Here is a 12680-nt window from a genome sequence, read left to right on the forward strand (position 1 = left end):
TTGTCTAATCACACAAACCCAAACACCCTTGCCCCTCCCCTTCCCCAAGGCCACGTCCCTTCCCTACCCCTGTTCCAAGGCCCCATCCTGCTTACTCCACGACCCCCTTTTCATTTGCTCTCCCCCATCCTCACTTACTTTCCTCGGGCTGGGACACGGGGTTGGGGGTGCAGGTTCTAGGCTGGGGCCAAGGGGTTCGGGAGGGTGGGAGGAAGGGAGCTCTGTGCGGAGCCTGGGGCAGGAGCGTTGGGGTGTAGGATGGTGGGCGATCTGGGAGGGAGTTTGGCTGAGGGTTGGGGTGTGATGTGGGGATGCCAACTCTGGGACTGAAGTTTGGGAGGAGTTTTGGGGTGTGGGCTCCGGCCAGGCTAAACTTATGTTGGGCAGCTCCTGGTCAGGGGAGCTAAGGCAGGCTCCCTGCCTGCCCTAGACTTGCATCACTCCTGGAAGCAGCCGACACATCCCTTTTGCCTTTAGGGGCAGGTCCCATTGGAGGCTCTGCACGCTGCCCCCAGTTGCAGGCTCCACCCTGGCAGGTCCCATTGGAGGCTCCGCACGCTGCCCCAGTTGCAGGCTCCACCCCGGCAGGTCCCACTGGAGGCTCCGCACGCTGCCCCCAGTTGCAGGCTCCACCCCGGCAGGTCCCATTGGAGGCTCCGCACGCTGCCCCCAGTTTCAGGCTCCACCCCGGCAGGTCCTATTGGCCACAGTTCCCAGCCCATGGGAGCTGCAGAATCGTGCTCAGGGTAGTACATAGGACCTCCCTGCCCGCCCCATGCCCTCAGAGCCTCATGGACACGCTGGCTGCTTCTGGGAGTCTGCCTTAGTTCCACTGCAGGGCTGGCCTCTTAGGGCTTTAAAATCTCCTGGTTTGGGATGGAGCCTGATTCCAGGCGATTCCTGGCAAAACTGGGAGGGATGGCGACCCTGCTGGGGAGGCAAGCGAGGCCTCCAAGGTGACAGGCATCAGAGACCGCCTGGAGCTGTACTGGGGGATTGCTGAGCAGCCAACCCCTTTGGCAGGGCCCTGGGTTACAGTGCAAGGTTAATGAACTGGCCTGGGACCCTTCTGAGCCCAGTACTGCTCTGGCACACCTACATGCGCACACTCCTCCTTTCTCTGCATGGCCTTGGTTAAGTGTGTATATTCAGGAAGCAGTTACTTAGTGCAATAGCAAGGTCCTCTCTCTAAGGCAAGATCCGAGTAACTCTTTCCCACAGGCTGCTTCCTTGTTGGCTTTCAGATTCACTTAGCGTTCGTCGGCTCACAGCTGGAGCCTGTGCTGCAAACACAAACAGAGCTGGTAATTACAGTCTTTCTGCAGGCGTCTCCAGTAGGCATTGCTTATAGGCTGGAAAATGAAGCGGTCCATTAACAACAATTTGTTTGAGATGAGTCCTGGATGTTAATGCAAACAGCAGGAAGCCTCACTGGTGAGGTGAGCTGATGTCCTCTGATCTTCCAGCCAGGTGTTCTTTGGATTATAGCAAGGGAGACCAGACGGCTGCCAAGGTCTTCTATTTGAGCTCTGCTACATGCAGCTGTCGCTCATGGGTTAGCGTGTTCTGTGTGTGATTTCTCCACCAAGGATACGAGTGTCTTACAGAGTCGGCTAGAGAACTTGGATCTTTTGCTTGAGGTGTGGAGTCTTGTGTCCAGATTGGGGAATTCCTAGGTCAATTTGTGTTACTGTGGCAGGTAGGAGCCCCAGTCAGACACCAGGTTCCACTGTGTTAAGCATCCCTGAATCTGCCAGAGCTGGGCAAATACTGGATTCTTTTTTGTTTGCTGGCAAGGCCAGAAGAATCAGCAGAGGGGCGTCATTTGGGCTGAACCACGAAACCAACCTCTTTTGAAATGTAAGAGAGGTCGCCGTGTTGGTCTGTATGCCAACAAACCACAGCAGCAGAAATGTAGCACTTTAAGGACTAACAAAATGATTTATTTGGTGACGAGCTTTCAAGGTACAGACTGATGAAGTGGGTCTGTCCCGCGAAAGCTCATCACCAAATAAATCATTCTGTTAGTCTTTAAAGTGCTACATTTCTGCTGCTTCTCTTCTGAAATGTTCAGCAAAGCAGATGTTGGAAAAAATGTTTTAAAACAAAGTGAAAATACTTCATTTTGATTTTCAGCTTCTTCCATTTTTCAACAACATTGAAGGAAATTTCAAAATGGCCATTTTGCACAGAAAAGTCTAAAGGTGGGGGCGGGGGGGCACGGGATTTCCCTCTCTTCCCTTAAGAAACAATTCAGCAAACTCTTTCGGTGTGGCCAAGTCTGTAGGCTTTGTCCTCTGGAAAAAGTTGCATCTGAAAAATTTCACCAAACCCGCGTTGGCACATCTTCTCGTGGATGTTAATCTAGCAGGAGTGCTTCCTGGCCCATACTTGCAAAGCACGCCAGACAGGTGTGACCATGAGGGAGGTGGGTTGCGTTTTACCCATGGGTTGTGTTCAGGGCTTGTTCTGCTTACTTTTGCCTTTCGTCAAGTCTTGCTCTGGTTCTATTAACTCCTGCAGCCCTTCTGAGGCCCCATTGTTGAGTTCCCCTCTGTTAGCACAAATCCTCTAGCCAGGCCTCTTCAAGTCGCGGTGTGTAAGAAGGAGGAGCACAGGGAGGGGTTGCTTTTCCCTTGCAAATCTTCTTGTGACCCCCCTCATCTTCTAGGCCATTCCGTTTTTGTTTGGTTGGTTTGTTTTTGATGGAAATTTCCCTTTTCCAGATCAGCTGCACTTTAGTGAATTGCTAGCATCTTCATTGCAAGGTGGTCCACAATAGGCTTTTTTTTCACTCTGAAGATCTCTTGGGCCTCAAGTCAGCTGCTCATCTTTCAATCTTCTTATTCAAAGAGGTCTTACTCCTTGGCTAAAGTAGTTTGTGATAAGAGCTGCCCTTTCACCACATTTTATGAGATGCTGGCCTTCACTTCCAGCGTGGTACAGAGAAACTCATTTGTTCTGGGTGCCCACGAGGTTAGGAAGCCTTTCACTCCATAATTCTTTCAACAGTAGAACATAAGAACATAAGAACATAAGAATGGCCATACTGGGTCAGACCAAAGGTCCATCAAGCCCAGCATCCCATCTGCCGACGGTGGCCAATGCCAGGCGCCCCAGAGAAGGAGAACAGAAGACAAGTGATTTATCTCCTGCCATCCATCTCCTGCCCTTGTTATGAAGGCTAGGGCACCATACTTTATCCCTGGCTAATAGCCATTTATGGACCTGACCTGCAAAAATTTATCAAGCTCTTTTTTAAACCCTAATAGAGTCCTGGCCTTCACAGCCGCCTCGGGCAAGGAGTTCCACAGGTTGACTGTGCGCTGTGTGAAGAAAAATTTCCTTTTATTAGTTTTGAACCCACTACCCATCAATTTCATTTGGTGTCCCCTAGTTCTTGTATTATGGGAAAAGGTAAATAATTTTTCTATATTCACTTTCTCCACACCATTCATGATTTTATATACCTCTATCATATCGCCCCTCAATCGCCTCTTTTCCAAACTGAAAAGTCCCAGTCTCTCTAGCCTCTCCCCATATGGGACCCTTTCCAAGCCCCTAATCATCTTAGTCGCCCTTTTCTGAACCTTTTCTAATGCCAATATATCTTTTTTGAGGTGAGGAGACCACATCTGCACGCAGTACTCGAGATGTGGGCGTACCATAGTTTTATATAGGGGAAGTATGATATCTTTTGTCTTATTATCGATCCCTTTTTTAATAATTCCTAACATCCTATTTGCCTTACTAACTGCCGCTGCACACTGCGTGGATGTCTTCAGAGAACTATCCACTATAACTCCAAGATCCCTTTCCTGATCTGTCGTAGCTAAATTTGACCCCATCATGTAGTACGTGTAATTTGGGTTATTTTTTCCAACATGCATTACCTTACACTTACCCACATTAAATTTCATTTGCCATTTTGCTGCCCAATCACTCAGTTTGCTGAGATCTTTTTGTAGTTCTTCACAATCCCTTTTGGTTTTGACAGTACTACTTGAAGATGGACATAAGGGCTCCCACTTTTGATAGTCACACATGCCAAGATGTGAAAAAGCCAAGTCTACCTGTATCATGTTCAACCCATATTAAAAGTCTCGTTTGTTCTGACAGCTACACACTGCCTATTTCATCAGCAACCACTATGGGCTCAGCGCCCGTTGGTGTCCAATGCCTCCCTCACTATTTCCTTCCATCTTTCCCTGTCCAGTGTGGAGTGGCTTAACTTCTGTAGACCAGCTCTGCACCAATCCACTATATCATCTACCTGTTCTCTGTGGAGTCTTTCTCTCCTATTTGAGCCGTGTACTAATTGCTCCTGTTTTATTTAGGACCTTTTCCCAGGTTCCTTATTCGCCTTTGAAACTTGTCATGTTTTCCAGTTCTGCTTCACATTAGTAACATCCAGGTCCTGGTGGCATTTCACCTACAGCCCAACAGCAGCCTAGAACGTGGCTGGGATCAGACTTAACATCTCCAAAAAGGTTGGGCTGTCCCTTAGCCACAAAAATCACCTGGCCTCATGCAATTAGTTTAAATTGACAGAAAATTAAAGATACCATGCAAAGAACTGAACAGGCACTCTAGCACCAATTGATTAATTAATAAACCCATGAATATTTCTGTACTTACTTCCTATGTAAAGAACTCTGAACTGGATGAAAGAAAATAAGAATTAACCTAGAGAGGGTTTGAGACCCTTTCCTTTCCAAAAATATGAGCCCTGCAACATGAGCTGGCAGAGGAGTGATAGTTATGTTCATCTGGCCTGTGGCACACAAACTACTGCAATGTTATTCCATGGCTGGCTTGAGATGTCCCCCCAGCAATCAAATGGAACACAGGGTTTTTAGGCTGTGCAGTTGGCAGATGGGTTACTGGAACGAGGAGGAAATGACACATGCTGTTGCGGAGAATGACGCAGATGAGAATTTCTGTGTTGAGCACGGAGGAGTAGCCATGTTAGTCTGTAACCTCACAAAAAGAAAATAAAAAACCGAGCAGCACTGTAGCACCTTAAACACTAGCAGTTTTATTTATTAAGTAATGAGCTTTCGTGGGTAAGGCCCTGCTTCAGATTTTGGAGCAAAAATGAGAAAATGGAGAGAAAGAGAGAGAGAGAGAGTGTGTGTGTGTATAATTTGTACATTTTCTCATACACACACATATATATAAGGAGAAAGGAGGAGAATGGCCTATAATTAATGGTGCTCTGGAAAGAATAAAATACGTTAAATGGGATGAGGGCTATTCCTGCTGATATCAAAGGTGGGGAAATTGCTCTTGTAAGGAGTAAGGTAATTGACATCTCCATTAAGCCCCAGGTGAAATATGTCAAACTAGCAAATGAATTCCCATTCAGATGTCTCCCACTGTAATCTAGTGATAAAATTCTTTTGCAGCCAGCCATTCCCTAATAAATGAAATTATTAGGCTGAAAGGTGCTGCAGGGCTGCTTGATTTCTTTTGTGTTGATCAGGGATCCCCCCCAAAACAGGGGAGACAAAGCAGTGTTTAAAGCAGAGGACTTGGAGCCTAGGCTTCTCAAGATGGTTTCATCCACCGGCGGACATGAGAATCTCCTGCCCCATAACATCGGTATTTTGTAATCGGTGTTACGGCTCAATAAATCAAGTTAATGGTGTTAACTGTGAAGACAGTCATGTTTCAATATCGAGCTAATGCCTTAAAATTCAAATTTATCTTGCAGGGTAGATACAGCCTGTGTCTTGGATGGAAGTGATGCTTACCCTGGATTCTTTTCTCAGTTCCCCCTCAGTCTGCATGTAACTGGCTGGAAGGAAGAGGCGCCACCAGAAGCTGAAGGGTGGGCAGGGCTGGCGTATGAGGCACCTCAACTCCCATTGCTTCCAAAGGAAGTTAAGGACGCGGCCGTTATACAGCGCAAGCCTTCGGGTCCTGATCTCACTCCCACTGAAGCAAACCTCCCCTGGCGAGGGGTGGGACAAGTTCAGCTCCTCAGCTTGGAAGTCTGACTGTGAAGAGTGGAGCCTACCAGCTCCTCAGCATTGAGCGCACTCTATCTAATGCCTCCCCACCAACCAGGAGTGCTGGTGGGGAAGGGCAGAATGAGGGCAGTGGCTTCTGTAGATGTTGCTGAACTTGTTCAGTCCGTATGAGCATGGTTAGTGCAAGCCAAGCAGGAAATCTGAATGTGGGGGCAGGGAAGAGACCCTATATCTCCCCATCCATGAGTCACCTGTGTTCCCTCCATTACAATGCTTTGGACACTTACAAAAACAAGGGCCTGTGGCAGTGCAAGTAGCTGGAATTGTAGTATTTATTACTTGTCATTTAAAGTGTTTCTTATTCATTGAAAGCAAAGGCCGGGCCCCACTTCTCCCCTTGCCATATCCTGTATGCCCAGAGGAGAAACAGGCACAGTCAGCACACAGCCCCTGTCCCAACATCCTTCTACTTTGCTTGAACAACATTCCCTCTTATGCTAGCTAGTGAGCTTCAGACTATGTCTTCAAGGGATCTTGGGCGTAACCGTAGGAGCTGGGTACCTAACTTTCCTCGGTTCCTTTTCAAAGTCCTAAATCCCACCCCTAGTGGCCTCTCTCAGACTTAAAGCACAACCCCACAGAAGAGAGTGTGAGGGTAAATCATGCTGGACCAATATTGTCGCTTTGTTTCCTTGCATTCCTGTCTCTGGCTACGTCTACACTAGCCAAAAACTTCGAAATGGCCATGCAAATGGCCATTTCAAAGTTTACTAATGAAGTGCTGAAATGCATATTCAGCGCCTCATTAGCATGCAGGCAGCTGCGGCGCTTCGAAATTGACGCGGCTCGCCGCCGAGCGGCTCGTCCAGACAGGGCTCCTTTTTGAAAGGACCCCGCCTACTTCGAAGTCCCCTTATTCCTGTGAGCAGATGGGAATAAGGGGACTTCGAAGTAGCCGGGGTCCATTCGAAAAGGAGCCCCGTCGGGAAGAGCTGTGCGGCGGTGAGCCGCATCAAATTCGAAGTGCCGCGGCCGCCCGCATGCTAATGAGGCGCTGAATATGCATTTCAGAGCTTCATTAGTAAACTTCGAAATGGCCATTTGCTTGGCCATTTCGAAGTTTTTGGCTAGTGTAGACACAGCCTGTGTCTGGAGCCACCTGTTGTCTCTTGGCTTATACTTATGTAGTACCTAGAGATACTGAGACCTCATACTAGGGTGAGTGAAGTCTCTGCTCTACAGCTGTAGCTGTATGCATACTGGCCTTTAGCTCATGCAGTAGAGCACAGGACTATAGTCCCTCTAACTGCAGGTTCAAACTCTGGTGATGGTGACCCACCTCTGTTAGCAGAGTGCTTATATTGGAAGCTCTCTGGGGTAGGCACCATTTTGCTTTTTCTGTCTTTGTACAGCTCCTAGCACAGTGGGGGGCCTGATCCATGACTGGGGCTTCTTGACACTACAGCAATAAAAATACACTGTATGCTTTGCTAGGTATGCTGAGTTTGGAAGCCACGGTGGGCGTGTGACACATATGAGGGATTCCCAGGCTTATGCGGTACCTCAGTAGCCTAGACCTTTGGCACAAGGAAGTCATGTCATTTCCTCAACTTCATTGGCCCTGGCAAACACAAGCAGGTCCCTCTAGTTCCCTAGATTAGCCGTAGGCAGACTCCAACCCCTGAGACCTCTGAGCATCTCCTTGGAGAGTTCAGTCCTCGTTTCTTTCCAGCATTTCCAGCTTTGCTGCTTCCAAAGAAGCCATACACCCCAGCTAAGCGGTTCCACCTCAGATCACTGCTCTGCTTAACTCACAGCACTCAGCAATGTTTGGCATGAAATCAGATATATTTAGCAAAGCAGAGAGATGCAAATAATAGCAAGTAGGTGTATTAGAAACAAATGGCTACCTAAAAAATAAAATCATAGCTCACATGCTACAGCCTACACTTAATTAAATGGCTACTCCCAGATCTTGTGGGCTAATGGTCACCTGACAGTCCTGTAGCATTTCACAGCCCTTGTGGCTGGGCTCCAGCTGGCATCCCAGGGAATTGGTTCCTCTAACCTCCCACAAGACAGATCAGATCCATCCTTTGTCCTCATTAACAAAAAAGGCACACCATGGCTGTTTGTTGTAGCCTATGCATTTCCTCACTTGTCAATTTCGCAAGTGCTTCTTTTCCCTGGGGCTCAGTTCAGTGGGAGGGAAAGCCATCTCACAGGCATTCAATGAGAGACAGGAGCTGAGAGATGTAACGGGCTTTTTAGACAGACAGCTCACTGCTGCTCCTACAACACAGCGTGAGATGCACAATAACCAGACAGGGAGCAAGGTGTCTGTTGCTCCCCGGCTAGAAGGAACAGATCTGAGATCACAATTTTCATATTGAGACATGACTTACTTTACTTAAACCCTTGTACTTCGGGTGGAACATAGGTCATCGCCAGGTCTTATCAATATCACTCTGTCTTGGGACAAAACTTCTAGCTGACCCCAGGAGTACCCCACTTGTTCTCCAAGCTCAATAGATCTTCTCCACATTGTCTGAGGTCTTCCTCTTTTGTGTTTTCCTTGCGGGTTCCACGTGAGAGTTCAACGGAGGATGCTGGATGATGGTTTTCTGAGAGTGTGGCCTAGCCATCCCTACTTCCTTCTCTTGATTCGAACATCAAGTGGTTCTTGTCCTGCTCTGTTCCAAAACTCCTCATTTGTGACCAAGTCTTGCCCTTTGAGGTCAAGGATGAAACTCAGACGTCTGTTTATAGCTCCTTAAATATTCCCTGTATGTATGTTTTTGCAAGTGGTTAGTGCAATATTGGCCTTGTAAACCCAGGGTTGTGAGTTCAATCCTTGAGGGGGCCTTTCAAGGCTCTGGGGCAGGTTAGATTAAAAATAAAAACATCTGTCAGGGATGGTGATAGGTCCTGCTGTAAGGGAAGGGGACTGGACTTGATGACATCTCAAGGTCCCTTCTAGGTCTGTGATATGATATGCCAAGGATGATGATGCCCAGTGGGCCACTGGCTCTTGGTACAGCCATCACTTGCCACCAGTAGGTGAGCTATTATTAGGGCAACCATATCTCCCTGGCCCAAATATGGGTCAGGGAGATATAGGGAGGGAGGGGTGGCTCCTCCAAGCCCCAGGGAGCTGCAAAGGAGGCAACAGCTGCTGGTGCTTCCCTGGGAGCCCTAGGAAAGCGGCAGCCATGGGCCGTACCCTGGAGTCCTGGGAAAGCAGTCACTGTGGGCCCTGCCCCGGAGCCCTGGAGAAGCTGCAGCTGCCAGCCTCCCTGGGAGCCCTGGGAAAGTGGCAGCCCCCAGCGCTCCCGATCCATGGGGAAGCGGCAGCTACCCATGCTTCCCTGAGGCGCGGGGGGTGGTGGGGGGCAGCCCAATACAGAACAATTCATTCCTTTCAAAATATAAGTCGGGACGCCTTTTGGGGCATTCCAAATATGGGACTGGCTCACCCAGTATGGGATAGATGGTCACCCTAGCTAGTATGCATCCTCCATGCCTCTGCCAGTTGGTACCCAGGGGTTTCTGGGTCATGGGCCTCAAGGCAAAGGCTGATGGCTTGCCTGATCTGGCTCTGATCCTAAAGGTGTATCGCCCATCTTCTTTTTCTCTGGGGCTGTGTCTATACTGGTCTAAAACTTCAAAATGGTCATGCAAATGGCCATTTCGAAGATTACTAATGAGGCGCTGAAATGCATATTCAGCACCTCATTAGCATGCCGCCGGCCACGGCTCTTTGCAATCGCCACGTTTCGCTCCTGCACTGCTCGTCCAGATGGGGTATTCCTATCTGCTGATAGGAATAAGGGGATTTTGAAGCTGGCGGGGCACTTTCAAAAAGGACCCCGTCGGGACGAGCTGCACGGGAGCGAAACTCATTAATTTCAAAGAGTCGCAGCTGGCGGCATGCTAATGAGGCACTGAACATGCATTTCAGCACCTCATTAGGAGTCTTCGAAATGGCCATTTGCATGGCCATTTTGAAGTTTTGGGCCAGTGTAGACACAGACTGGCTGTGTGTGCACTGCAAAAGTAACTTTGAAGCTGAGCATCTATACACACCCTACTTTGAGTTAAACTTCCAAGTGCAGCACTACTCCATTCCTAGGAATGGACTAAGGGCTTGGAAGTTGGGATCCCTAACTTCAAAGTAAGGGAAAATGTGTGTAGACTCTCTGCTGGCTACTTTGAAGTAGTGCCTGTCTTCTAAGTTAACTTCAAAGTAAGTTCCTAGTGTAGACACATCCTCTTTCTTTCCTTTGCTATCTTTAGGCTTGTACCCATTCATTTACTCCCCTGCCAATGTCTCTAGGATGACTACCATCCGTTGTCTGCGGTCTTGAGCATAATTCGGTGATGCATTCTGGGCTATGGCTTCTGCAGAAGATAACAATGCCAAATAAATGGTCGAGCTGCTGCTACACACTTGTCTCATGGCAAACAATTAACTTAATGAGACACTGTTTCCTAAGTTGCTCAGCCATGCTTTATGGGAAGGAAATGGCCTGTGTGCTGAGATTCCTTGCTCCTTCGTTTTAATGGGCGCTAATCCTTTTATGCATCACAAAAATGCAATAAAAGGGACAGTTAGGCAATGTACAATGTACAAAGGGCCAGATCCAGGAGGGAGAAAGGGTGCAGAGCACCTCTTGTGAGAGGCCGAGTGTCGTCCATGTGCATTGAGAATAGTGGGAGTGGAAGAAGCTCAGTACCTCACGTTCAATGGCATGATTAGGTTTGGTGCAGTAATAATCACATCAGATAGCTTCTGTTCAGGGAGGTGCATGTTCCGTGGCTGCAACCTACAATGGGCACATGTGCCTCACTACACAAAGAGGCCAGTCCAGTGAGAACAAATCTCTTTATATAGACGCACCAAGGGGGGGAGAGATTGGGCACATCCGAGCAGCAGCAAAGAGGTGTGATTTAGAAGTGGTGGAGACTGGCTCTTTATGTGCCCAAGATCTGGCCTTCAGCAGCACTGTCATTGGATGTAATGCTATTGCTTTCGTATACGCACACTCCTCTGAGCCTTCTCTGCCTGACTATCCGGAGTTAGATTTCGAAAGTAGAGAGGATGGTTATTCTGAGGCTTTTGCAGCATGCTTCACCCTCTCCCTATTAGCCAAACATAAGAACAGCCATACTAGGTCAGATCAAAGGTCCATCTAGCCCAACATTCTGTATTCTGGACAGTGGCTGATGCTAGATGCCCCAGAGGGGGCGAACAGATCAGAAATCATCAAGGGATTTCTTGACTGTCATCCATTTCCAGCTTCTGACAGAGGCCAGGGACATCATTCCTGCCCCACCTGGCTAATAGCCATTGATGGACCTAACCTCCTTGAATTGCTCTAGTTCTTTTTCGGACCCTGTTAAAGTCACAGCCTTGACAATATCTGCTGGCAAAGAGTTCCACAGTGATGCTATTTCTGGAGAATTCAAGGTGGTTTCTGAGTTGCTGCAGCTGAGGCCAGGACAGGAGAATTGCTAGATGGGCTCTGATGGGTGGGCCATTTAATCCAGCGTCCGGTCTTTAACAGTGCCTGGAACCAGATACTTCGGAGGAAAGGAGGTGGAACCCTGCAGCAGAGGATGTGAAACCCTGCTGCCCCATGAATGTCTCACCCTAATAGTCAGGCATCAGTTTAAAATGTGAACCACATTGTCAGCTTTCTTCCAATCCTTGTTTTTAAATCTACAGGCACTTACCGTTATAACTCTGGTTATTCTTGTTAGCTATAGCTATTAGCACGCCCTTTCGGCATCACTCTGCCCTGCAGGCAGAGAAATAAAACAGCACGGGCAGGCTTTAAAATCCCCTGGCGTTTCCCCCAAGTGCTAAATGGGCCTCCCCCACTCTGGTGAGCTGACAAATGTGAGGTGGGAAAGGGGCAGGGAGTGCACTGCTTTATTATTTCCATTGTATAGTGTTTAACACAAGGTGCAGGGCAGGTTAGTCAGTCTTGGGGGTGCCCTTTCACCCATCCTATAATGCAATTACAGTTAGTCCTTGCTATAAGTCATGCCGATATAAGTTGTTTTGCACTTACACCATTGAAACTTTGAGGAACATGATGTAAACATTCCTCCCTCTTAGGTCGTTTAGGAAGTGGAAAATTAGCGGTACTCTCCCAGCTTCCTCTGCAGCGCTCCTCTGTCTCATACTGCACATAGGGTAAAATGGCTTGAAAATGTACTTTGGGTTAGGATCATTTCTTTAAATGTTGCTTAAAATGCCTGGTATAGTGTATGGCCATGGCTACACTAAACCCCGCCTTTCGAAAGGGGGATGCTAATGAGCCACTTCAGCAGATGCTAATGAAGTGCTGCCATGAATAGGAAGAAGGGGCTTTTGATGGCCGGGGCGTCCTTTCAAAATGCCCCTGTCTGTACAAGCAGTGTGCGTTTAGAAAGCGGCACTTTTGAAACGTTTGCAGCTGCCATTATGCTAATGAGGTGCTGAATATTCATGACAGCACCTCATTAGCATCTGCCGAAGTGGCTCATTAGCATACCCCTTTGGAAAGTCAGGGGCTAGTGTAGCCATGGCCTAGCTGAGTGGTATATCAGGGTTTAAATGGTCATGGAGGCAAAATTCTTGTGCTTATAGTCTCCGTCCCCCTCTATTTACATTATTTCTTATGGGGGAAAATTCCTCATTATACGTCGTTTCCCTTT

This window comes from Carettochelys insculpta, chromosome 4 (genome assembly GCF_033958435.1).
Source record: "Carettochelys insculpta isolate YL-2023 chromosome 4, ASM3395843v1, whole genome shotgun sequence".
Classification (NCBI taxonomy): domain Eukaryota; kingdom Metazoa; phylum Chordata; order Testudines; family Carettochelyidae; genus Carettochelys; species Carettochelys insculpta.